General features: G+C 37.5%; 1 long non-coding RNA gene and 1 pseudogene across 4 annotated transcripts in view; one reads left to right on the top strand and one right to left on the bottom strand.

Annotated features, from left to right (window-relative positions):
- LOC106729154 overlaps positions 1 to 27,230 on the bottom strand; it is a 91,306-nt gene that overhangs the window by 47,159 nt on the left and 16,917 nt on the right. For all 4 annotated transcript variants that reach the window (XR_004323522.1, XR_004323523.1, XR_004323524.1 and 1 more), the window contains exons 3-7: positions 22,592 to 22,710; positions 18,413 to 18,556; positions 17,313 to 17,438; positions 16,248 to 16,395; positions 6,920 to 7,025 (exon numbers count right to left, since the gene is read on the bottom strand). This is a non-coding gene — a long non-coding RNA (uncharacterized LOC106729154). The remainder of the gene's footprint in view (positions 1 to 6,919; positions 7,026 to 16,247; positions 16,396 to 17,312; positions 17,439 to 18,412; positions 18,557 to 22,591; positions 22,711 to 27,230) is intronic.
- LOC102517453 lies at positions 7,625 to 9,243 on the top strand (annotated as a pseudogene).

The following is a 27,230-nucleotide window of genomic DNA, read 5'->3' as shown; positions in this document are numbered from 1 at the left end:
GCACCTCAGCTGGTTATCTTTACCTGGTAGGTGACACAAACCTTTGCTCCTAAAGGCTGGAGGCCATGACTAATCCTGCCTGGATGGGACTGTTGTAGTTTTCCATTTCCTTGTTTTGGAATAAATAGCATCATAATTTATTCCAGCTTTCAGTACTTCTCATTGTGGCAAATATTTCTTTTTTTTTCTTCCAGTTGTATTGAAATATAATTGACATACAGCACTGTAGAAGTTCAAGGTATACAGCATAATGTTTTGACTTACATACATCATGAAATAATTATCACAATAAGTTTAGTGAACATTAAACATCTCAGATAGAAACAAAATTAAAGAAAAAGAAAAAAAAGTTTTCCTTGTGATGAGAACACAGGATTTACTCTCTTAATATTCATACGCAACATACAGCAGTGTTAATTATTTTTATCATGTTGTACATTATATCCTTAGTACTTACCTATCTTATAACTGGAGGTTTGTAATATCTTTTGACTGCCTTCGTCCAATCCCCTCTCCCCTACCCTCTGCCTCTGGTAACCACAAATGTGATCTCTTTTTCTGAGTTTGTCTGCATGTTTGTTTGTTTGTTTTTGAAGTATAATTGACCTACAACACTATGTTAGTTTCTGTTACATAACATAGTGATTTTTTTTTCCTCATACATTTCAAAATGATCGTCATGATAGGTCTAGTTATGATATATCACCATACAAAGATATTACTTAGTTATTGACTATATTCTCCACACTATACATTTCAGACCTGTGTGACTCATTTGTTTTACATCTAGAAGTTTGTACCTCTTAACCTCTCTCACCTATTTCTTTCCTCCCCCATCTCCCTCTCCTCTGGCAACCACCTGTTGTTCTTTGTGTCTATAACTGTTTCTTTTTTTTTTTTTAATGTTTGTCCATTTGTTTTGCTTTTTAGATTCCACATATAAATGAAATCATATAGTATTTGTCTTTCTCTGACTTACTTCACTTAGTATAATACCCTCTAGGTCCTTTCATATTGTTGCAAAAGGCAAGATTTCATTCTTTTTTAAAAATTCTAGCACATGTATCATTTTTATCCTTTTACTGTTCTGTGACACTTACTGTTCTGTCATTTGATGGCAGTTAATCTTTCTGCCTGATCACAAAGTACCATAAGATTTTATGGAGTGCCTACAAAATAAAGACTTCAGCTCATCTATGCTTTATGAAGATGTAAAGATACTGAAGGAACAGCACTGAACCCGGGCAGATACATATCAGTTCTAAGTAAATCAGTAGCTTTAAATCTTATGCAAACTCTTACACTGGTTATTCCATTAAAAGGAAATAAACATCATTTGCTGGATTCTTATTTGGCTCTCAGCTTGCTATATTATAGATCCTCATAGTATTTTAAAGCAAAACAAACAAACAGAATATTAAAAAATATTCAGTTCAACTGAGCACCTTAATTAGAAGCTGCCTTACTGGGCTTTAGTGGAGAAGAGAAAAAGGTGGCAATCTAGAAAAACTTGGTGGGGCACATGGCCTGGACATCTCCTCCCTGTCACTGAAGCTCAGGGAACATCCCTGAACACTGCATGGTGTACGTAGCTGGTTCTGCTTCCTGCTGGGGCTGCTTGTCTGTCTTCATTACCATCCTTTTTTCCTTAGGGAGCTTTCTTGTTGCCCATTTTCCAAGGAGATACTTGCACAAGGAATCTTAAGTTGTATCTGTCAGTTTCCTGAATCTCTTACTTAGCTCTCTCCAGGAGGTGACATTTCACTCTTAGGTGAGAGACCACCTAGACTGCCAGTGTCAGGTGGCTGCAGGTGGGTCTCGGATCAGTCTTTATCAAAGTCCCCATGCACAGAACACAGAGCCTGGACCAGCTGCCAAGGGAAGGGCTGGCAGCCTTTCACACATGGGAGAGCTAACCCAGAAGAAAATCGACACCAATTCATAATCATCAAATGAGTTACCATTTGTGAAATGCTTAGAACAGTGCCTGCCACACAGAAAGTGTTTGATGAAAGAACAAATCAATTTAGAGGAGATAAGTAGGGGTGCTAGTATCTTAGCTGCAAGGAGACTTTCTGGGTGGATGCTGTGAGGAGTTGGTTGGATGGTGTCCCCCAAAATTCATGTCTACCCAGAACCTCAAAATGTGATCTGATTTGGAATAAGCGTCTTTGCAGATACAATTAGGATAAGCATCAAAATGAAATCATGCTGGGTTAGGGTGGGTCCTAAATCTAACGCAAATGTCCTTATAGGAGACAGAAGAGGAAAAACACAGGGAGAGGCAATGTGAAGATGCAGGCAGAGACTGGAGTGATGCTTCAACAAGCCAAGGAATGCCAAGAATTGCCAGCAAACACCGGAAGCTGGTAGAGAGGCATAAGACAGTTTCTCCCTTAGAGTCTACAGAAGGAACCAGCCCTGCTGACACCTTGACTTTGGACCTTTGGCCTACAGGACTGTGAGAGAATAAATTTCTGTCGTTTTAAGCTGCCTACTTTGCTGTGGAGGCTCTAGAAAGCGAATACAGATTTCTATCTTAAGTTTATACAAATTCTGTGTTTTTCAGGCCATGGAAGAATACAAACAAGTTTTGTTCCAGAAAGGTAGGCTGAAAAAGTGTGTTTATCTGCAAACATTCCTGTGACTTTAATCGAAACTGACTTCTATATGCAAAGGATACGAATGCAGTGAACACATGTACAGTCTAATAACAGATGCATTTTAGGTTTTCTGCCAACCCATACACTTCTCTGAAAACTACCTTCATGTACCCTGGCAGCCATATTTATAATGTGTGACCTTGCTTTCCTCCCATAGCCACTGCTTTTGTCCCCGGGGGCAAGAGATCCCTGACTCCTAAGGCTAATTGAAGTCTTTCTCATAGTGCTTCAAAACTGTGATTCAAAGCTAGCGGTCAGTTTTTGCTGGTTGCTTAAATGAAGGACATATCAAGTTGAGAGGAATCAGTTGACCGTGAGCTAACAAGGCAGAGAAACTGCAAAGAGAAAAAAAAAAAAAAGCAATACCCAGATAGAGACAGGACAAAAGAACATATAGTCCCCTGAGAACAAGGGACCAAGAGATTACCTGCCTTTGTTTCTAATTTGAATAACTGAGGATCCTCATATCAAGTTCATTATCATGGAGTAGGGGTTCTGGGGTTAAGAGGACCTCACCAGACTACCTTGGGTGAGTTACTGGACCTTTTAGGTTCCTCACCATAGTTGGGACTAATAGCAGTACCTCCACCAAAGTGGTGTTCCTTGGCTTAAATCTGAAGGACACTTAGGATGAGTTAAGGTAAATCAAGTGCACTAATGTGCAGCACTTGGATGAGTACATCACATGCCTTCAGGAAGTTCTGGCTGTTACTGTCATTACCTCATCCCCAGAAAGTAGCTTTTAAAATATGTCATGCTTCTACCATCATTTTATGCTTTTTAGTAAGCAGCATGTTTAAGTTGCTTTTCCATATATGTTTACAATTTCAGCTTCGCAGTAGGTCAGCTTACCACAACAAAATGCAAAAATCAGTCACAACTCAGGAAGGTTGTTTTCCCCATCCCAGACAATATTTTAAGCAACAGGCATCCTAAAACACAACGTCACTAGTAAAAAGCTACACAGATTCTGGGTATATTTATTGTGGGTATGTTTGCTCCCACCTAGCTGTTCTCTTTCTACGTACATCATTGGCAATCTTATTTTTTCCTATCAATGTGTAAGGCAAATCATAGTGCCTACTGTAGTTTAAACAGAAATATTCTGTAAGGAAAAGAAAAAAAAATGTTTATTTTAAACGCTTGTTATCCTGGAAGGTAAGCAATAGTTTGAGCTCGTTAGCTTAGGAGGAAGGCAGAATACCTACCAGCCAGATAGCTGCACATCTGTTTAGGAAGATGTGTGAACAGATTTTGGCCCTCTTGATCAGGTTCAAACAAAGAAGCGTTTAGTGCTTTGCATGCTAATGAAGCAATAATTTTTAGTTTCTTCATAAGTCAATGATGGAGATCCAAGTACTGAGATATTGGAGAAATCTTAGAACAGAGAGGCAAGGACCCACAATACCCTGGTTAGCTATGAAGAGAAACTGCTAAGAGATCACAGGTTGGCTGAGAGGCTTTGGGCAGTGGAAGAGCTATGACTCTATTTAAATTTGCTAACTTTTTTTATGCTTTGTGGACTTCTCATTTATTACCCCCAAATCTCAATAAAATCTGTAATGCACTCATATTCAGATGTAAGGTGGAGTCACTGAGAGCCCAACAATCCTGGCAGCTGCACAGGCTACACAGAAAGCCTGCTTGATGCAGATGTTATGTGAGAGTCTTTCAATTCAACGTGAAAGTCGGAGACATCAAGGATGTCTGTGTTTTGGTTGTTTTTCGGCCTCCTTCTTTGGAAACCTTTCTGTCCTGAAGAAAAACTAGCAGAAGAAAAGGCTTTTAAATACTCCAGTAGCTCATTTACTAGTAGCAATTTGCACTGTGCTTTACCTAAGGGAACAAGAAACCAGACATCCTTGGCCCAGTGATAAATGTAGCAACTTGAAGAGGACTAATGACTGGTTCTTGGAACTCTGACCTCTCTGTAGAGCACAACAAGGTGAACATTAATGTGGTGACTATCACAGAGAGCTCTGTGAAGGAAAGACGGACACTGGGCAAAAAATGCAGGGTGCCAATATTAGCACCTGGAGATTATGGTAAATTGGCCTCTCCCTGTCCTGAATCAGACATTAGGGAAATAAGACTGTCCTTCAAAAGCAAGTAAAAGAAAAAAAGTTATTATTGAAAATTATACAGAATACTGTAATAAATAAATCCCCAAGGATGCTATCACTCAGTTGCAACAATAACAAAATCTTGCTTCATCTTTACCCTACTCTCTTCTCCCCTTTTTAAAATTTAATCATTTCATTCATAAATGTTTTAATCAGTATCTCTAAAAGGTAACAATTCTTATTTTATACATAACCATAATACAATGAACAGAGCTAAAAATAGTTCATAATAACTCCTTAATATCATCAAATATTCTATCAGTGTTCAAATTTCACTGGTTATCTTATAATGTTTATCATTTAAAAATTTTTAAAATCTGTTTTAATCAGAATAAAACAAAGGCCACATTCCTCTTCCCTCTTTTTCCCCATGTAATTTATTTGTTAGAGAACCTGGGATATTTGTTCTATAGTTGCCCACATTCTGGATTTTGTTGGTTGCATTCTTATTTTGTTGTTCAGTGGATTCTTCTCTGTATTTCCTGTAGGTGGCAGTTAAATCTTGAGGCTTGATATGTGGTTTCACCTTTTGTTTTCAAAATTACTTCATAATGTAATAGTGTGTAATTTCACTAGGAGACTAGGAAGCACACAATGCCTGAGTGGTTTTCTTTCTGTTAATAGCAACCAATGATGATCACTACCTAATTATTTTTAAGGATTGGAAAAATGGTAAATTTCACACTGTATTATTTTCTAGAAGGAAAATTCCTTATCACTATTTGGTTACTCTAAGGTAGTTCATATAGGAAAGACAGGTCAAAATAAATCCTTGATCCTTTTCTTTACCAGTTTCTAAGTTACAAGTTAGCTCTCTACTATCCTCCAAAGGTGACCACTGTTTTTACTATTATTTATTAGAATTTTAAAATAATAATTATTAATAATTTATTATTATTTAATTTTTACTCACAAATTAAAGCATATTTTGTATGTTTCAATTCACTGCAGTTATTTTTCTCAAAGTGGTTAACCTTACCCAAAGGAAGCTCCTTCAAGTTTGTTCTGAGTTCTTTTTGTTGGCTTTGCTTTTTAACATAACAAGTTTCAGGATTATTTAACCTATTTCCTAACTCAGAGCTACATGCAGCCATTCTCAAAGGAGCCCTTGTTCCTTTTAGTGACAAATGGTATTTAGAGATCAAAATGAAGGTGTCGGGATACTCACTGCTACTTGTCTCTGAATCTTTTCAATGGGCAATTTATCTTTTAAAAAGATAAATACATCATGAGCTCGTTCTGATATTCACAATTAAATATCCAACAGGATTTTTACTTAACCTCATTGATCTTACACTTCAGTCCCACACAGGACATCTCAATTCTCAAAAACACCAACACAGTTAGTCACTTGTTTTATCACATGATACACACAGATAGCAAAGTCAGAATAAGAACAACACCATCAGCTACTGTGCTACTAAGGTCTCTTGCTCTAAACTGCAAATCTAATCAAGCCATATCTATGTCTAAACTTGTTGCTTTCCCATCCTCTGAAGAACAGAACCCAAGCATGCTAACATGCCATGAAAGACACTACATGATCTGACCTGATACCACTAGCTAAGCCTGAAGAGCTCTATCCCGCTTCCCCCATCCTATTGAACTCTGAGTCATCCATCCAGGTCCAGATCAGAAGTTTTTCATGCTGTGTCCCCCTACTCTGGCAGAGAAGGTCACTCTTTTTCTGTGTTCTTCTCTGCCTCACACAGGCTTTTATGGGTGCATTTACCACACTGAATTCTAATTATTTACATATATACGTGTTCTTTACTAGACAGTACACATCTTTATGGCAAAGCTCATTTAATTTTGTATCCCCAGCATCCAAGTTAAGTCCATGTTAACTAGAAGGTGTTCAATAGATACTTGTTTAATTGAACTGATTTAGTATGACTGAAGATGTACAAAACCTAGCAATTTTGCTTTCTGATGTTTAAGAAACTATCTCCACAGTGTTTTTAAGAAATTTATTTTCTACTGGTAACTTCACGTTGTTAGGAATTAAAGAGGCACAAATAAATCATTTGCAAAGGCATAGTTCCCCTTGTGTCTCTCAGGATTTAAGAAAACACAATACTGGTAATAATAATGTCTGTGAGCAACCTCCATGCAGTGACCCAGTGGTCATACCTCTAATGCTAACAGGCAGGATCCTGGAGAGTCTTCAGTGTCTGTATGTTGCCCTCCCAGAAGATTGCATTTGTGATATTCCTCTTAATCAGGCTCAGTTCTGCTCCTATAGAGGACCAAGGCAGAAGGTACAGTTATTCTCCAAACTTACTTCCTAACAGCTTTAGACATTTGCTTTCCACAGTCATCAGGGAATTGCAAATGAAAACTTCAGCAGGATGCACTGTACACCCACTAGGGTAGCTAAAACTAAAACATTTGTTCATAGTTTTCAACTGTTCCATGCCAGAGAACTCCTCATATGTTAATAAATTGTGATTTATTTCCCCTCCTTTTTCTCTAATAGCATCTGTAGTCAAGCCAGTTCTCCTCGCCCAACCCCTTCTTCCTTTTTATTTATCATTGCTGTTTGAGTTGGAGATTTCTGGATCATCTACTTGTAAGAGTTTCCTGCAGATGCAAAAGAATGAGGTTAACAATCCAGGCTAAGTGATTTTGATTTTTTTCCTAAATCAGTACCTCTCTTTTCTGTATTTACAAAATCAATTGGCTTCCTCTAATCTAGGTTGAATTCATGATTCTTTATGAAGGCTTGCCTTTTTGCATTTATATACCTGATGTTTCTAGGAGGGTTTTCTGCCAGCGCAGCCTCTATTCCTTAATGCTCTTTAGCAGACAAATGACATGGTTTATGCATTCAAGAGGTATTGCTCACATTTAGGAAGTAAACATTTCAGTGGATGTGCTTTATGACATCTATTATTACTGGATTCTTTCTCTTCCACTTTCTCCCTTTATGTATCCTAGATGATAACTGTTTTGGCATCGGAAGTAAGAAGTTTAATTCAGGAAGCCACAACAGTGATGCAGGTGTTTCTGAGAAGAACAGGATGTACAGAAGTGTTTTAGATGTGGCAGATATCAGAAATCAACAGTAAATATTTCCTCCCAAAAGGCTGAGGTCCCATCATCAGTGAGAACTGTGATCAAAGAGGGCAGGTGCAGTGAGAGTGTTGGAGACAGAAGGCTTAGAATGTGTTTGGGTGAGGAGTCACACAGACGAGGCAGACGCAAGAAAATAGCACTTTTGAAAGAGAGGGAGCTTTCAGCTTTTAGTTTGAGGCAGCCAAGGTGCAACTTTATTGGGACAGCCTGAATCCAGGATCATGCAACACCATCTGCCTCAACCTTGCCACCTAAGTTCAACCTCAAGAAGATCAAAGTCATATGCCTGAGGTGCACTGGTGGGGAAGTCAGTGCCACATCTGTCCTGGCCAGCAAGGTGGACCCCTTGGGTCTGTCTCCAAAAAAGAGCTGGTGATGGCTATGCCAAGGAAGGGTCTGAGGATTACAGTGAAATTGACTATTCAGAACATATAGGGCTAGACTGAGGTGGTACCTTCTGCTTCTGCCCTGATCATCAAAGCCCTCAAAGAACTGCCAGGAGACAGAAAGAAACAGAAAAATAGTAAGCAGAGTGGAAACATCGCTTTTCATGAGATTGTCAATATTGCCCAACAGATGTGGCACTGATCTTTAGCTAGAGAACTCTCTGGAACCATTAAAGAGATCCTGGAGACTTCTCAGTCCATGCGCTACAATGTTGATGGCCACCACCATCACATCACAGATAACATCAACAGTTTTGCTCTGCAATGCCTAGCTAGGTTAAGGACTACAAAAGGAGAAAAAACCCTAAACAATAAAAAAATTTTAAAAAAGAACTACAAAAGAAAATAATAAACTGTTATTTGACAACAATAAATAAATAAATAAAAGGGAGTGGTGTCAGAAAGTGGAAATTAGAAACAGGATACCTTGGTGAAAGTACTTCTGTACCAGAGATGGTGAAGATACAATGTAAGTTTGGAACTGATGATTGAAACCTTTGTGAACCAAGTTAAAATATGAAATTTAGGTGAGGCTTAGTACCAGAAGTGGCATTTATTATAGAAATAGAGGAGGGAGCTAGTGAGCTGAGAAACTGGGAAAGCTACCCTTTCCCTCACTTCAATAGATCCTCCTTCTAATTGAGAAAAATCTGACTTATTCAAACATAATTGGCAAAGTATTGTGCAGCCAGAACACCCAAAGGAAACTGCTTTAGGAAAACAAAAGGGCAAAAAAAGAACTGAAAATAGATACAAAGCTTCCCTACAGATTAAGAACACACACTAGAAAAATATCGCTCCAAAGCAAAAGAAAAGTACAATAATACATCATTCAACATGAATAAAAGGGGAAAAATTCTTGATGCAAGTGCCGCCAGGAAGGAAGACAAAAACAAAAAACCAACCAACCAACCAACCAAACAAACAAAACCAACCCACATGATAACATGCAAGGAAACTCCCATAAGCTGATTTTTCAGCAGAAACTTTGTAGGCCAGAAAGGGAGTGGCATGATATATTTAAAGTGATAAAAAAGAAAAACCTATAACCAAGAATACTTTACTCAGCAAGGCTCTCATTCAGATTTGATGCAGAAATCAGCAGCTTTAGAGACAAGCAAAAGCTAAAAGAGTTCAGCACCATCCAGCCAGCTTTACAACAAATGTTAAAGGAGCTTCTTGAGGCAAAAAGAAAAGGCCACAACTAGAAATAAGAAAATTATGAAATAAAAAAGTTCACCAGGAAAGGCAAACATACCATAAAGGTAAGAAATCATCAACACACAAAGCTAAGAAGGTTAAAAGACAGAAGTAGTAAAATCATCTATATTCACAATGTGCAGTTAAGGGATACACAAAACAATCAGATGTAAAATATGATGTCAAAAACAGTAATCATGAGGGGAGGAGAGTAAAAATGCAGGATTTAAAAAATGCATTTGAAATTAAGAGATCAGAAACTTAAAGTGATCATTATGTATACAGACTCCTATATGAAAACCTCATGGTAACCACAAACCAAAAATCAACAGATATTCACATATAAAAGAAAAAGGAATCTAAACATAACACTAATGATTGTCATCAAATCACAAAAGAAGAGAACAAAATAAGAAGGTAAAAACAAACAAACAAAAAGATCTACAAAAAAAAACCCTAAAACAACTAACATACATATTGAAAACTACCTTAAATGTAGGACAGACTTAATGCTCCAACCAAAAGACACAGACTGGCTGAATGGGTACAAAAGACTCACTTCAGATATATGCTGCCTACGAGAGACTCACTTCAGATCTAGAGTCACATACAGACTGAAAGCGAGGGGATGGGAAAAGGTATTCCAAGCAAATGGAAATCAAAAGAAAGCCAGTGTAGCAATACTTATATCAGACAAAACAGACTTTTAAAAAAAGCCAGTTACAAGAGAGGAAGAAGAACACTACAAAATGATCAAAGGATCAATCCAAGAAGAAGATACAACAATTGTAAATATATATACACCCAACATATGAGCACCTAAATATATAAGGCAAATATTAACAGACATAGAAGGAGAAATCAGTAGTAACACAATAATAGTAGAGGACTTTAAAACCCCATCTTCATCAATGGACAGATCATCCAGACAAAAAAATCAAGTAAGTAAACACTGGCCTTAAACAACACCAAACAGACTTGATATTTATAGAACATTCCACCCCAAAGCAGCAGAATACACAATTTTTTCATGTGCACATGGAACATTCTCCAGGATAGATAACATCCTAGACTACAGCACAAGCCTTAGTAAATGTAAGAAAACTGAAATCATGTCAAACATCTTTTCTGACTACAATGCTATGATACTAGGAAGCAACTACAAGAAAAAAAAACTGCAAAAATACAAACACGTGGAGGCTAAACAATATCTACTGAACAAGCAATGGACCACTGAAGAAATTAAAAAGGAAATAAAAAAATACCTAGAGACAAATGGAAATGAAAATACAATGATCCAAAACCTATGGTACCACAGCAAAAGCACTTCTAGAGGAAAGTTTATCGCTATAAAGTTTACCTCAGGAAATAAGAAAAACCTCAAATTAACAGCCTAACCTTACACCTAAAGCAACTAGAGAAAAAAGAACAAACAAAACCCAAAGTTAGTAGAAGGAAAGAAATCATAAAGATCAGAGCAGAAATAAATGAAATAAAGATTTTTTAAAAATATAAAATATCAGTGAAACTATAAGCTGGTTCTTTGAAAAGATAAACAAAATTGATAAACCTGTAGCCAGACTCATCAAGAAAAAAGGGAGAGGGCCCAAAGCAGTAAAATCAGAAATAAAAAAGGAGAAGTCACAACTGATATCACAGAAATACACAGGATCACAAGAAATTACTACAAACAACTACATGCCAAGGAAACAGACAACCTAGAAGAAATGGACAAATTCTTAGAAAGGTACAATCTCCCAATTCTGAACAAGGAGGAAGTACAAAATATGAACAGATTAATTACCAGTATTGAAAATGAATCAGTGATTAAACAACTCTCAACAAACAAAAGTTCAGGACCAGATGGCTTCACAGTGAATTCTACCAAACATTTAGTGAAGAGTTAACATTTATCCTTCTTAAACTATTCCAAAAAATTGCAGAAGAAGGAACATTTACAAACTCATTCTATGAGTCCAGCCTCACCCTGATACCAAAACCAGACAAAGACTACTATATGACCCAGCAATTCTACTCCCAGGTATATCTGAAAAAAACAAAAACACTAATTTGAAAAGATATATGCACCCTAATGTTCCTAGCAGCATTATTTACAATTGCCAAGGTACAGAAGCAACCTAAGTTCCATCAACAGATGACTGGATAAAGACAACACAGTACACACACACACACACACACACACACACACACACACACACAATGGAATACTACTCAGCCATAAAAAGGAATGAAATACTGACATTTGCAGCAATGTGGAATGACTTGGAGGGCATTATGCCAAATGACATAAGTCAGAGAAAGACAAATACGATGTGATATTTATCTTAAAATCTAAAAAATACAAGAAACTGGTGAATGTAATAATAATAACAAGCAGACTCACAGATATAGAGAACAAATTAGTGGTTACCAGTGGGGACGGCTTGGAGGAGTGGGAGGTACAACCTACTGGCTGTAAGACAGACTATAGGGACGTACTGTACAGCGTAGGAAATTTAGCCAACATTTTTTAATAACTGTAAACAGACTGTAACCTTTAAAAAAAAAATAAATACATGAACCCAGGGAAGACATGGCCAACAAAGGGAAGGTGATGGTCAGTCAGTAGGAAGATTTGAAATGGTACCTAATAAAATTTAGGAAAGAAATAGAATACACAGACAGAATCATTTCATAAAAAAAATAAATTAAAAGAACATAAGGAGAAATAGATTCTATAGAGAGCACAGCAGGACACAGAGTACCTGCAGAAAAAATGAAGTAAAAGAGAAATAAGCAAAAAGATTTTTTTAAATGAAAGTTGTAAAAGATAAGCAGAAATGATTCAAAATATGAATAACTGGAGTTCTTCCATTTGGAGGAAATCCAAAAGAATGGAGTAACACAAACTTTAGACAATGCTCTGAAATAAGACTTGTATTTTGATATTAAAAGGCATATTGGAGACATGGGAAAGACTGTCTCAGAACGATGAACACCAAGACATATGCTATTAACACACATCCTGCAAACACCAGATGGAGACTGCTCACACTAGAAGCACACTCTGGGCATCTGGGCAAAAACGTTCACTTCCAAGGGAAGGAAAACCAAGCTGGCACAGCTACAGTCAATACTAACAGAAATGCAACAATACTTAGACACTAAAGGGAAGTTTGAGCCAAGGATTTTAAATCCATCCAAGATGTTCTTCAAGTGTCGAAGCTACAGGCAAGAAGTCCTGCCAACTCAGGGACTGAGGGAATACTGTCCACGCTAAGCCTTACTGAAGAACCTCCCAAAGAACAAAACTGACCCAACTAGAAAATGATCAGGGAAACTTTAGCAAAAGTCCTGAGGTTGAATATATTCCTCGGTGAAACTAGGACACAAACAAGGGCTAACATAAGGGTTACAAAATACAATGTAAATATGATGTTTGTATTTACATAAACTTTCACTATGGAGGCTGTTATATTAAAAATTATAGTCCTTATATTTTTATTCTAGTCACTGCCTTTATAATTAGACTTTTTATATAATACTCTTAAGACCTTTCTTCAGACAGTATCTATTGATTCCTACTGTGAACATCAAATGAATTAGCTTATACCTTCTTCCTGTCTTTTCTCCATAGCTTTCTCTACTCAATTTTAGACAATATCATTATTTGTTACGGGATGACTTGTGTCCTCCCAAAATGCATGAGGCATGTACATGCTTAATTTTATAATAAAATGACATATCTTTTTCCAAAGTGTTTGTACCACTTTATATTCTCACCAAAAGTGTATGAGAGATTCAGTTATCTCACCACCTTGCCAGCTTATCGTGTTGACAGTCATTTTAATTTTAGCCATTCTGAGTGTGTAGTCAATGGTATCTCATTGTGATTTTGGTTTGCATTTCCCAATGACTAACGATGTTAAGTAAGTTTTATGTATGTTCCCATGTTTTTCCTCATGGCTGAAGCTTACTCTTTAGTGCTAAATTGTCTAAACCCTCAAAATTCTGTTAGGATTATGACCAAAATTGTTCTAGACTTCTGACTTGGGAGGTGTCACAATTTTCGTATTTAATCTTTTTTCTCCTATTTCCATTATTCAAAGCTTCTTTCTTTCAGGAAATATTTTAATTTTACTTTATATAGATTCCAAGCTAGTTCTGTGAGGATTATTCCTAGGTATTTCATGTATTTGTGAGTATCATAAATAATATATCTTTAAAAATACTTTATTTATTGATACTATATAAGAAAGGTTAAATTGTAGATATTTATCCTGCATCCAGCCACATCATTAAACATTCTTATAGGTTATAATAGTTATAACAGTTTTTCAGTTCTTGTTATAATCGTATCACATTCAGTGTTTTTCCAAACAGATACATCTTCCTTTCCTTCAGCTTTTCTATTGCATCATCTTTAATAGTGGTGCTTAAACAGGGTTAATTTTTACCTCTCAAGAGACACTTGGCAATGTCTGGAAACAGTTTGTCACAACTGGAGAAGGTTCTACTTGGTAGGTAGAGGCCAGGGATGTTGCTAGATATCTTACAATGCATAGGATGACCCCACATAACAAAGGTCATTTGCCTCAAAATGTCAATAGTACTGGGGTTGAGAAACCCTGCTTGAGAATGTCCAGAAAGCCAGTAAGTAGTGTGGAGGAAAATGTAATCTTGTCTTACTCCCAATTTAATGTGATTGTCTCTCAGATTAATAAGCATAAAATTGGATATAAGTTGGTAATTATAAAAGTAGGAATTTATTTAAGAATGCTTTGTAAACTAGTATTTCTCCAGTGGTGACAAGCTCGTCTTGGCGGTGATTTTCAAGATGTGTGACTTGTAGAAAAGGTGTGCAGAAGTTGGAAAAGAAGTCTACTATGTGCTTGACTGTTGCCTGAGTGCATACCCTTCCCACTGGAATTACTAAAGCTTAAAGCACTATAGGAGGTTAGTTAGTATATGTGGAATTAAAAAAAATGCGAGTGAATTTATTTACAAACCAGAAAAAGACTCCAGACATAGACAACAAATTTATGGTTACGAAAGGGGAAAGTCAGGGGAGGGATAAATTAAGAGTTCAGGATTAACATATACATATTACTACATATAAAATAGATAAACAACAATGACCTACTTTATAGCACAGGGAACCAATTCAGTATCTTGTAATAACCTATAAAGGAAAAGAATCTGAAAAAGAATATATATATATATATATATATATATATATATATATATATATATATGTGTGTGTGTGTGTGTGTGTGTGTGTGTGTGTGTATATGGAAATCACTTTGCTGGACATCTGAAACTAACACAATATTAAAATCAATTACATTTCAATTTAAAAGAAGTACAGAGCATAGCAAAATTATGAAAAAATCTCAGCTATTTATTTTTCAACAATAACAAAAAAGGTTAGAATCAGCCAGGCTACTTTGGATTTGCATGTAAAGCCCATGCCCTTATATTTTGCTGTTAAAACAATAATGTTATTCACAGTGAAGGTCTTATTAATATGTCAGTTTTTCTTTTTAAGTAATGCCTTTTATGGCAAACTTTTTCATCCTTGATGCTCTAAAATTTCACCATAGTGGTTCTTTCTCAATGTCTTTCCTCCTGGAGCTCTAGTTAGATCTTTTGTTGGAATTCCATGTCTTAACATTTTAAATACTGTTTCTTTACTGCTTTGTCAGAGAATTTTTTGGCTTACTTCTGGATCACTTGTTTGATTAGCTGTGTTTATTTGAATAATCAACCCATTTGTTAACTTGAATTTCTCCAAGGTAGTTCTTTCCTATGACCACCTGTTCTTGTTTCCAACAAGATTCTTTTAAGATTAAATGTTTTAAGATTCTGTCGCAATTTCAGTAATCTGTTTTCTTGTTGTAAGTGTTTCTGTTACGTATTGGCTTTCCTCACGTTTCAGAAGTGGCACTACTTACTATACAAATACACAATCTGAGCAGGTGCTGTTTTTAGATACTTTACATATTAATTTACTCAATCGTCTTGTTAACTTTATGAACTATACAATATTAATCGTACTTTACAGATGACTAAACTGCATCAATGAGTGAGGTAAATAAAAACTTACTCAAGGCCATGGAGCTAGTAAGTTTTGCAGCCAGGGCACAATCCTATACAGCCTGCTTTCTTCCCAGGTGGTACTTGCCACCTGAAGCCCTTGGGTCTGATCCAAGCTTGCATGCTCACTGTTTTCTGCTGAAAGCAATCACCCCAGTAGCTGCTAGACGGTCTACAGTGTAGAAGGTAGGGGCATCCAAACTTGTCTGTAGTGTCTTACTTGCTTATGTACCTTCCTGTTCCCTTCTCCTACCTCCTGCCAGGAACCTAAGGTTTTACTACTTAATTTCTACTCTATCCACTTGGATTGGCTAGATTTACCAAATCCTGCCTCTGTCTCTGGGTGTTGTTGGAAACAGAGGAGGCCCTTTTTTTTTTTTTTTTAATCTAATGCACCTACTGTCCCTCAGGAAGCTTTCACCAAACTCACATTAATGGAACTAACCCTTCTTGTACTCCGACAGCAATCTCCTTACACATGATTATAATGCAAAACAGGTTTATTTGCATGCCAACACTGAGGATTAGGAGTCTAGATGAAAAGGAAAGCAGTCTTCTGTTAAATGGAGACGATCAAGATTCTGGGCTTGGGACCTGCTGGGTGGGAAGACGTGCTGTGTTGCCTTCAGGTGTCTCTTTACCTGATGCTTCAGATGCCACAGCAGCCTTTTCATCCTGTCCTTCATTCTTTGCCATCTTCTCTAATTCCTCCTGATAGCCAAGCTGGTATTCCAGATAGCTTATGTTCCTGATCTGTTCATCCAGGAACTTCTTCATGAAGCGTGCGAGCTACAGAAATAAAATGGGGGTCAACTCACTAAGGACTTTGTCTGCAATGGGAGGCAATCTAAGATCTTGCTACCCAAATTATAGCTAATGGGCCAGCAGTCCTAGGAGCTTGTCAGAAATGCATTATATTGAATCCCTTCCAGACCTACCAAATCAGCATCTGCATTTTAAAAAGGGACTAGGTGATTCATATGCATATTGAAGTTCAAAGAGCACCCACCTATGACATTCAGGACCTCCAGATGAATACAGATAGCCACCTTCAATGAATATGAGTGTTAAGGCATCTCATCAAAAATGCAGATTAATTTAAGTAATAAGCTACTACAGCAATGGTTTTCTACTCTATTTGAATAATGTGTAAATCTTGAGTAGGCTCCCAGACCCCATTCCCAGGGATTTAGATTAAAGTAGTCTGGTGTAGGGCTCCCATTTGATCCTTTTCAGAGTTCCTCAGAGAGTCCAATGAGCATCTAGGTTAGTAACTTTTCTACGAGGGCCTTTTCTTCATTTTGACTTCCAGAGAAGCTAGGTTGGTGAAAAATAAGTTACCACTGCAAGGGAGAGTGCTCACCATTAACCAGGAAGACTTCAGAGGAGTCTACACAATAGGTCACCTTAAACATTCACTTTTGTAGGGGCAATCTAAGACAGCAGATCTCAAGGCTGTGCTTCTTTAAATATCCAGAGTCCATTATTCCTGAGAAGTCTTATTCATCATGTTCTGCATTGCATTCCTCCTTACCAGGGTACCTACTCCTCCCACCTCCCACCTACTCCCAGAAATAAGTTCATGTACTTCTTTGGAGGAAAATAAACACATTAGATAATCCACTGTCTTAGGCTCATCTCTCAGAAGCAAGTCATTATCTAGAAGGGAAAGATGACAGTGCTTTCAGAACCAGCTTACTACTTACACTGGCTTGTTTCTTCCGAGAAGCCAAGGCCTTCAGGTCTTGCAGAAGGCTGCTTAACGTATTCTCCAACTGCAGGGCAGACTCGATAGCTTTTTTGCCAGTTCCCCAGTTTTCTATATCCAGCCTCTGTTGGAGAGGAACAGGGGAGTCACTATCCTACCTGAGGCATAGCTTGGTTACTTCCTACTTCCTGGGTAGAATTAGAACTAGGTTCGCAGAGGCCAATAGTTCCCACACTTTGTGACACAACAGACTCAGCAGAGCACCTTAAATACTGATGTCTGGCTTTCAACTGCAGACATTCTGACTTAATTAGTAAGGAGGGGCAGGAGTTTTAAAAGCTCTCCAGGTGGCTTTAATATTCTACAAAGCCCGGGTACCACCAGCACAGCTGCATGCACTATGCCTTTAGCTCTGGGACTTCATTAGCTTTGGACGGTGTTGAGTTCTGTACCACCAGATATTTAGTTTGCTTTATAGACCTTGAGTTAAAAGAACCCCTCAGGTAGGTAGGAATGTTTCTAAATGTAATCCCCCCAACTAAGGTTCACATTGTTTCTTTCGAGTGTCTGTTCTAGTGAAAAAAATTTTGTTTTACTACATTGAAGAGACAGCTATATTAAGCACCCCAGTGTGTCTCTGAATTAGACTTAAGGTCTAACAGAGGATGCTAACAGCTCTAGGAAGAGACCATTAGAGTAATGAGTCTCAAACTGTACAGAGGATTAGAATCACCTGGAGAGCTTGTAAACTACGGATCGTTGTGCCCCAGCCTTAGAGAATCTGATTCAGTTTATCAGAGTGGGGTCCCTGAATTTGCATTTCTAATGAATTCCCAGGTGCTGCTGGTGCTGCTAGTCCAGAGACCACACTTTGAATGGCTCATTGAGAAAAGCCAAACAAGCATTTAGAGACTAAAATTTACTCAAAATGATATGAAGAGGCTACAGAGAAGACACATGCTTACCTTCAAGGTCAGTTGCTATAATACTCATGTAGGAACATGAGTAACCTAACAAGTTAGGTAGCATCTCATAATTTAGTTCTCTAGACCCAGTAAAGGCCCCACGGAGATCACCGGAACAAAGTTACATAGTCACCTTAATCACCGGAAGGCAGACTTTACACTTATATTTTTTTAGATATCTTATGAACTGCTTCGCATGTTCCCTCTTCACCTCAGCTTGGTCTTCGAAGAATGTGAGAAAAGCAGGTGTTTCTTTGTCTTCAGTGTAATAACAGGTCTGGGACAGGGAGAAGAATGGGGAGAGACTGGAGGTGAGAGAAGCTGATTTTCAAGACTGTAATCTCACACAAACTCACTTTGCTGTCTCTGTGGTTGTCTGAAAGAGGCCTTCTGTGTTCAGTCCAGAGTCCTTGGTTTGTTCTTTGACTTCCAGAAGGCCCCAGTTGCCTCCCAGGCTACCTCAAAGAGAAACCATCCAGATTGTGATATGCTGGTGCCCAATATTTGCCTATTAGGCCTCTTCAAGGGTCAGATTTGAGAACCCTACATGGTAGCCCTATGTCCAGTAATCATGCAGACAATTGGCGGAAGTCCAGCATGAATTGACATTTTAAAGTTAATCTATTTCACTAATCCTAACACGTCTACATTGGCTCTAAAATAGCAGATGGTTGAAAAATTATTTATACCAGTGTCTGATGTGCATAAAAGCTTTGGGAATCATCTGAAAAGAACTGCAGTTCTCCCAATATAAGCCCATAGTTTGCAACCCCAACTCTAAATCACTAGGCCACAGAGCAGCAAAGTCTCAGCCACTAAATTGTTTTTTCAAGTAGTATCAAACCACAAATATGGCCGTCACCACAATTAGTAAGGATATAGAAGATACATTATCCAGATTAGCGCCAAAACATTCCTCATAGTGGCTCAAGGAACTATACTGACCATAGATACATAAGCATCACTGACATTCAGCTCATAAGATGCTACTTGATTAAGAGCAACCCTACATTCTTCAGGGAGAAGGCCCTCTGCCTTGGATTCCATCTCAGCTTCAGGAAAAACCAGGCATAAAAAGTGGTACCCATTCAGGTAAGAGACTTCTTAAATACTAGCAGGCATATAGCCAGCCGACTTCTATCCAGCTGAAAACAAGAGAAAATTCCACGCAGCTGAGATGAACAGTTACTAGCCTACTAATGAGGACATGGTTTCTGAATGATAGAACCAATCTGACCAGAGGAAAAGATGCAAAAAAAAGTCAATCCTAGCCAGCCATGGGGTGTCCCATGAACATACCCCAGAATGTTTAGCACTCTCCCTTGTGTTCTCTCTGACTGTGATTTGAGAAGGCTGATATACTTCCTGAATAGAGAACATCAACAGAGTAGGTGCATTATCTTTAATTTTTTTTTTTTTCCCAAAATGTACTTAGGTCCTAGGGAGAGTCTAAGACTGACTAAAATACATTTTTTGCCTATAAGGGACATATCCTCCACCCCATAAGGCCTCAACACATGTAACTGATCTTAAGAGAGGATATGATGGGGGTTCTGACGTGTCAAATGCATATTTAGATGAAGGAATTAGGGCAGAGTTCATTGATCAGCTGGCATTTGAAATTGGCCTTGGAAGGCAGGTAAGAAGGTATTGACATGGAAATGGAAGAGGGGCGTTTCTCCTGGCGAACAGGCACACCAGGCTGTAGGGACAAGACAGAAGACTGGTTTCTCCAAACTGCAGTGAGACTGCTCCATCTGGGAACCTTTTGGTTTTTTCTTTCAAACTGTTTCCCAAAAGTCTCCACCTGCCCCCCAACATACACCTCCTTATGACTCCTTTGAGGGTAGAGATTGTGTTACTTATTTTGGTATCCGCATAGCCCATAATGGAGTGTTCTGTAAATAACAGGTACTGAATCAACATTTGTTAAATAAAAATATTTTTCACGTGGAGAGCAGTGTGTAAGATTTCTCACAGTCTGATGGGTTCTTAGTTTGAGCCTAAGCCATGGCAGGTTGAACTGAAAGAAAAGTTGCAGGTCACTGAAAGTCTATCTCTGTGAGGAGAGAGGGAGCTCCTGAGGGAGAGCTCATCCCTCAAGAAGGAGCCATACATTTGAAGTGTGGCCCAGTCACAAAGACAAGGTCTTCAAAGAGAAGAAAGCATTATAAAAAGTCATTTTTGTTTCCTGACCCAACACTACTCTTGTCCCCAGTTGAATTCATGCCTTAGTCCCAGGGAGGCACTTTGAGTATGTGTTTCTCAAACTGTAATTTGTATATGAATCATCTGGGGCTCTTGTTAGAATGCAGATGCTGATACACAGGGCCTGAGAGTCTGCATTTCTCACAGTTCTGCTGTATGATGCTGGTCCATGGACCACATTTTGGGTAGTAAGGGTCCCAAGACATGGGACACAAGTGGCAGTGCTGGGGAACCCTCTAGCGGGAGAGGAGAAGGGGGTTCTTTGCTGCTACTCCACACACCACTGCACTGCTTTGGCATTTCCAGGACCTCCATGGCAGCATCCTAGAGGAGGCAGCAGTGCCAGGGAACTCAGCAACATCTAGCCCTTGTAGGTTAGAGCAGGAGAAGAGGAAAGAAGATGGTAGTTGACTAGACAGTTAACTGGGTTTACTCATAGTATGCGTAAAACACTATCTGAACTCCCAAAAGAATTTGGGGGAACTTTGCTGGAGATTAGGGTCCTATGTGAGTGGGTGGGGACAAGTGCCAATAAAATCTGGATTATTACTGTTAATATGACCCTGTCTACAAGGTGGTAAATCTAGAAGATAAAGATTTTACTTATTGGGAGATGATATGAGAGTTTAGATATTTCTGGATAAATTGTAAGATCTTTCATGTAAATATTCCATGATTCTACCATTTCATCTGGGTTGAAGTACAGAATTGGATACACATGAAGAAAATATTCCTGTTCTTGTGGGTTAAATATTATTAAAAATGTTGCTATCTAGTCACTTAAAAAAAGAGAGAGGAAAGAAACACACCATTAACGTCACTAACATTTGAGTTAGTGAGATAGATTTATAGGTAATTTTTTTCTTTTATCTATTTTCCATATTTTTCAAACTCTTATAATCATATATGTATTTTTTCATTTTGGAAAAGAAACCTAACAAATAACTTTCTAGAGAATTAGCATAATGTCTTTTCCTAATAGAAGCTCCACATACATATTTATGAACATATATTTTCTAATTAAAAAGGTAATGCATGATCATTACCAAAAAGTATTCCAAAATTACAGAAAAATATAATGTAGAACATGAAAGCCCATAGGTAACACTGACTCTTCAATGTATATTTTAAAGTCTAATTTGATCCATTATACAATTATTACATTTTGTTAACCTGATGAATTGACTTTTGAATTACTGGATACGATTAGATTGGTCCATGCACTCTCTTGCATGGAATATGCTGAAAACACAAAAACACTTAAGAAAAAATTATACAGCTCTTCTCAAAAAATTTTTGAATTAATCCAAACTTTCTATCCTTACAGTGTTACTTTATCTTATCAAGCCTCTAATAATTAAGGAAGAAACAAGGGGCTCTCTTGTAAACTTAATTCTAACCAAGAAATTCTTTAAATGTAAAATATCTTTAGTAGAGCATTTATTATTATCTTTATTGTGTTCGGTGTGCATGTTTCCACTATTAGTTTACAGGCTTCATGAGGAAAGGGCCTAAATCTTAGTCATCTTTGTGTATCTCCCAGAGCATTTAATATAGTGCCCATAGAAAGCACTCAATATATTATTTTTACAACTATTTCAAAGTAAAAATGAACCTAAAAGTTTAAAGTTGTTGGTTGTCAAGGAAGAAACAATGGGCAGAGCCAGATGAATACTTTTTTACTTTGGAAAGCCGATTTCAAAAGTTCCCAAAAATCATGAGGGAGCGAGAAAGCAGGGAATTCCCTGAATCTTTAAAATGCATCTTTAAAAGAAAAGGTGTCATATAACATGATCCTGGCATTGAGTGGGTCCTGAAAACATGTTTATGGATGAAAAAGTGAGAAGTCATTTATCAAGATAGCTCAATGGTAAACCCTATAAGCCAAGCTGTTAAGAGTGATTTTGATGAAAAAGAGAGAGATGGCATCTACAGAAGTCCATGCACCAGCACACATATCCTACAGCCTCTACTTCCAGACTTAGCATGGCTAGCACATCCTCCAGACATGTTTTCTGACTTTCACAGTCTGGGTTTGGTATCCCTACCTTTGCGCTCCTTGGCCATAGTAATTCTTTCCACACCTTTCCACACGCTTGCTTACCTGTGTAAATTCTGTACTAGTTCATGAGCTCCTTAAAGGCATTTGCTGGGTCATGACTCAGTATTGGCATCATCTAGCACCGACAAGGACATAGAAGGTCGTCAATAGATATCCATTTACTATGAATGAATGAATGAATAAATGGTCAAGCATTTAAAGGGCAAAGATGGAAGACAAATACACGGTGGGGGGGTAGTGATTGGAAATATAAAAGAAATATCAGGAAATATAAACTTTCATGTATGTTGAGGTTATGCATACTTTTCTTCTTATTCTTAATTCTTATTTTTTGTTGAAGTTCAGTTGATTTATAATGTTAGTTTCAGGTGTACAGCAAAGTGATTCAGTTATACATTGCATATACGTATTTTTAAAGCTAATACCAACAAAAAAAATCTCTTGAGAAGAGAAGAACCTGGTAGGGTTAGGAGATGCAGAAGTTCTTGACTGAAAAAAGTAAGGTAGGGAAAGAGAGACATCAATGGGACAAAAAAATGCAATGTTAGACAAGGACAGAGAAAGCAGAGCAACTAAAGTGGTAAATCAAAGAGAAACATATGTAAACAAGCCAAATCTCAAATATTAATAGAGAAATACAAGTAATAGGGCAGTAGGAAGTAGAGGGAAGCCCCCAAAGAGTAGTAGGTAATAAAAGAGTCCTAGGTAATTTACATCAGGTACACATCCAGATTTAGGTGAACTTTATACTTTGGTTGGAATAATGACATCTACAAGTGACTTAGGAAGTGCTACTGGTAATTTAAAGAATTTGGAGAGAAATGCCAAAATACAACTAAAGACTTTTATATCTTGGTAGAAAAGATGCAGAAATTTGCACTAGATGATAGTACATAATAGTTATGCCAATTGGCATCTGAAAATCAAAGCTGGCCATCTATCAGATTAGGAACAATTTAGCACAAGGCTCTGGTGACATATTACAAGGCATTACACTCTACCTTCTCTTCTTTTTCATTTATCTTTCTTAAGTCAACAATTTAGATGAATAGAGATTTACACTGTAATCAAATTTACAAGTGTCACAAATCCGAAAATAGTAATTAGCATGCATAATGATAGACGAAGGTTAAATCAAATTGGTGGAAGCTAATATGATGAAATGTAGCTAACGATGAATGTAAAATCCTGTATTTCAGTAAATCAGTAACCCGTTAATGGAGGGAGAGAGATCTTATTGAACAGTACTTATGTGAAAAAAGACTTAGATTTTTAATTGGTTAAATGTTCAACATGACCAAAGAGTTGACAGAAAAATAAATGCAATTCACTTTTTCCCTCTCAGGCAGATAAAGGCCAGTGCTAAGGAATGATGGATCTATGCAATCTCGGAGGCCACTGTGTACAGACAAGAGATGGGGAGCTTTAGCTGTTGGCCTCATTCCTCACAGTCTCCTCCTGCTTGGCCTGGAGTCACTCTTCTGGGTGTTAATGTGCATCCTTGATCTTAGACCTGCAGGTCTCAGTCACATCAGCCAGCAGCTGCTTGCTGGGCTGGTCTATTTTCAGCTTGTGGGTGTGTTCCATGAGAATCTGCTTGTCGAGGGGAGGGCATAGCTCAGTGGTAGAGTGCATGCTTAGCATGCATGAGGTCCTGGATTCAGTCCCCAGTACCTCCATTTAAAAAAAAAAAAATAAAAGAAGAATCTGCCTGTTTTCAGATATGTTCCCCTTCACCTTCAGGTACAGGGTGTGGTACATGTCGAGGCCAATCTTAGATTCACTGTATCTTCTGAACGCCAACACAGAATTTTCATCTAGGTTACTGTCTCAGGCATTTGAGCTTTGATAGTGCCTTTTGCATGCCTGTGTCCCTGTGCCTGCTTTTAAGACAGGCTAAGTTGTTTTTCCAGCATTGAGCCCAGGAATGGACAGTCACAGGCTTCCAAATGACCAACTCATCTTAGATCAGCTTCCAGATCCACTGCTGGTGATTTCATTGATCTCATTTGGGTCCGACCAGGTTTTCTTTTTGCTATATAGTGAAGGATGGTGGAGGTGAGCCTCTTCCGAAGCCTCAAGGCTGCAATTCAGTTTTCAATAATTCTTTTTAGTGACCAGACCACAGGAGATAACTAGTCCTATTGTAACTCTGCAGTGAGTCTTGTTTGCAGGGTCCACCCATCCAACACACACTTACCTAGCACTTCCCGAAGTACCTGATAAGTGCTACATAGTAACAAAGGTAAACAAAAACTTGAGCTTTTTGTCTAACATTTTATCATATGTATTTAATTCTGGAGCCACATTTTTGAGATATTGATAAACTGTAGCATAACTGAAAGAGAGGTTTATTTATTTCAGTATTTTTGTTGTGAAGTAATAGGATTTAGAAATGCTTAAATGTTGATGAAACGAGTGGGTAAAAATTCTTTACAACAACCCCGCAAAGCAGATGTTATTATTCCTTCTTAGGAAGGTGAAAAATACGATCTAAGAGAGGTCAAGTCACCCACCAATGGTCATACAGCTAATTAGTGGCCAAGTCTGAATTTGAACTCATCTCTGTTTGACTCCAAAAATCCAGGCTTTTTCCAATGTGCCAATAATCCCATTGTATTCAAATAAATGGTTTCTTTTCCTGATTTATTTATGTAAGAATATGAAAAAACCTATAAGGATATAAATAGTTAAAATACATTTAGTTATACTTATGGACTCTGTTATATCAAAAAAGGGAAAATACAGTAAACAAAATATAAAATTTGATAAATAACAATTGATTCTGTGTATATTTGAAATTTGTTCTTTGGTTCTTCAGATACGGAACTTTGTAAGTAATAAAGTTCCAGTCTGTAGGGTCTAATTGTTCCCTATAGGCTGGAACTTTATTATATATAATTCTAGTAAGAGTATGTGTAATTATAGCTTTCAAAATAAATATGGGTTTTGTGACTGAATAAAAAAAATCACTATATATGAACTAGGAAAATATAAATCATTTAATAGGCTTAAGGAAATAGCAATAAGTAGGCATTGTGATTTGATATGATAATGGATAGATACACAAACATATTTCACAGAAAATTAACTGCACAAAGAGTAGGAATACATTGGTATTTTAGACTGCATAGTTTCTCTGGAGACATTATCACAAGTGCCAAGATCGTGTATCTAAAGTCACTATAACAGCCACTTCCATACCTTCAATTGACAAATATTGATCTGTGGTTTACTTAAATGCATGTTTCATTGAAAAAACATAAACACTACTTTTGAATATTTCTCTTGTCTACTGAAAACAACCTGGCCATCGTCCAACAGAAGGGAAATCGTGATCTCTCAGAAAAGACTGTAGTATCTTTATTACACGAAATTAGGCTGTAATCATTTTTTTAAAACTGAGAGCAGACCATCACATGAACTTTTCTACATTGGTTTCAGAAACACACACAAACACACACCACCACCACAACCAACAGCAACAAAAAACTTTTACACCATGATCTGTAGTCTGGACAATTCTTGATCAGCATCCTGAAGTGCTAGGGCTCCTGGACTGCTGGGGAAATGCTCAGTATTTAGCATGAAGCCTTGGCTGTTTCTTAGAGGAACATGTGTTTGGTTTTGATTTCAGCTTAACGTGCTTTAGTGGCTGGAAACATGACTACTGAACTAGCAGCCAACACGAACGTGCCTTTCCGCCAGGAGATGGCTATGCAGCGATTAGGCTCAGGCGTTGGGAGAAGGGTTATGAAAGTGGGTTTCTGTAATCTGTGACATTCAAGGACTAAAATGTTGGCTGGCAATGATGGGAATATGATTTTAACCTTGTGGGGAAGAAAAGTATTTTAAAACATTCTTTAGGCCTTTAGTTTCTCCCATCCCCCTTTCCTCCAAAAAAATCTAGATTGATAGATAATATTTTTAAATTAGTTTTATTTTTTAACATTTAAAAAAATACTTATTTTTAAAATTAAAAAAAAATGTATTAGGTTTTATTTTCCTATATTTTTATTATCTTCATTCTTACAGCCTGGACCTGAATAAAAGATTTTAAATGAGTAACATTATTAGCTGTACCATGCTAACAGAACGTAGGCTTTCCCAAAGGCAGCATGGGTTTGAGTCCTGTCTTTGCCACTTTATACAAATAAGAGGCATTTTCTAGGCACTGGGAATGTAGCAGTCGGCAAAACAGACAACAATCCCTGCCATCACAAACCATACCTAGTAGCTTTAGGACATTAACTGCACTGTAATTTAGTGTCCTCCTCAATGGGGGTTATAAAGGTACATACTTTTGGGGCATGTTTTACGTGTTAGCTGAGTTGATTCACATAAAATGTTTAGAACAGAGTTTAGCACATAAAAAGCATTTAATAAATATTAGCTATTACATTTAAGACCTTTGTTGTTACTGTTGTTAACGTGTCTTATTGTGAAGCATAACACACAGGACGATCACCAGAAGCTCCTGTTACCCAAGTCTTTTTCTCAGGCTTTGCTTTTCAGGGGAAACCAAATTTTGACACAGCCCTTCACTGACGATACACGTTCCACATATCTTCTCCCACTCTCTGGCTTGCATTTCATTCTTTTAACAGACTCTTTTGATGACAAGAAGTTCTTAATTTTAATCTAGATCAGTTTCTCAATCTTAAGTGTGTTTTGTGTACTG

Source organism: Camelus ferus, chromosome 1 (assembly GCF_009834535.1).
Source record: "Camelus ferus isolate YT-003-E chromosome 1, BCGSAC_Cfer_1.0, whole genome shotgun sequence".
In the NCBI taxonomy this organism is placed as follows: Eukaryota; Metazoa; Chordata; class Mammalia; order Artiodactyla; family Camelidae; genus Camelus; species Camelus ferus.
This window is presented reverse-complemented; position numbering and strand designations above follow the sequence as displayed.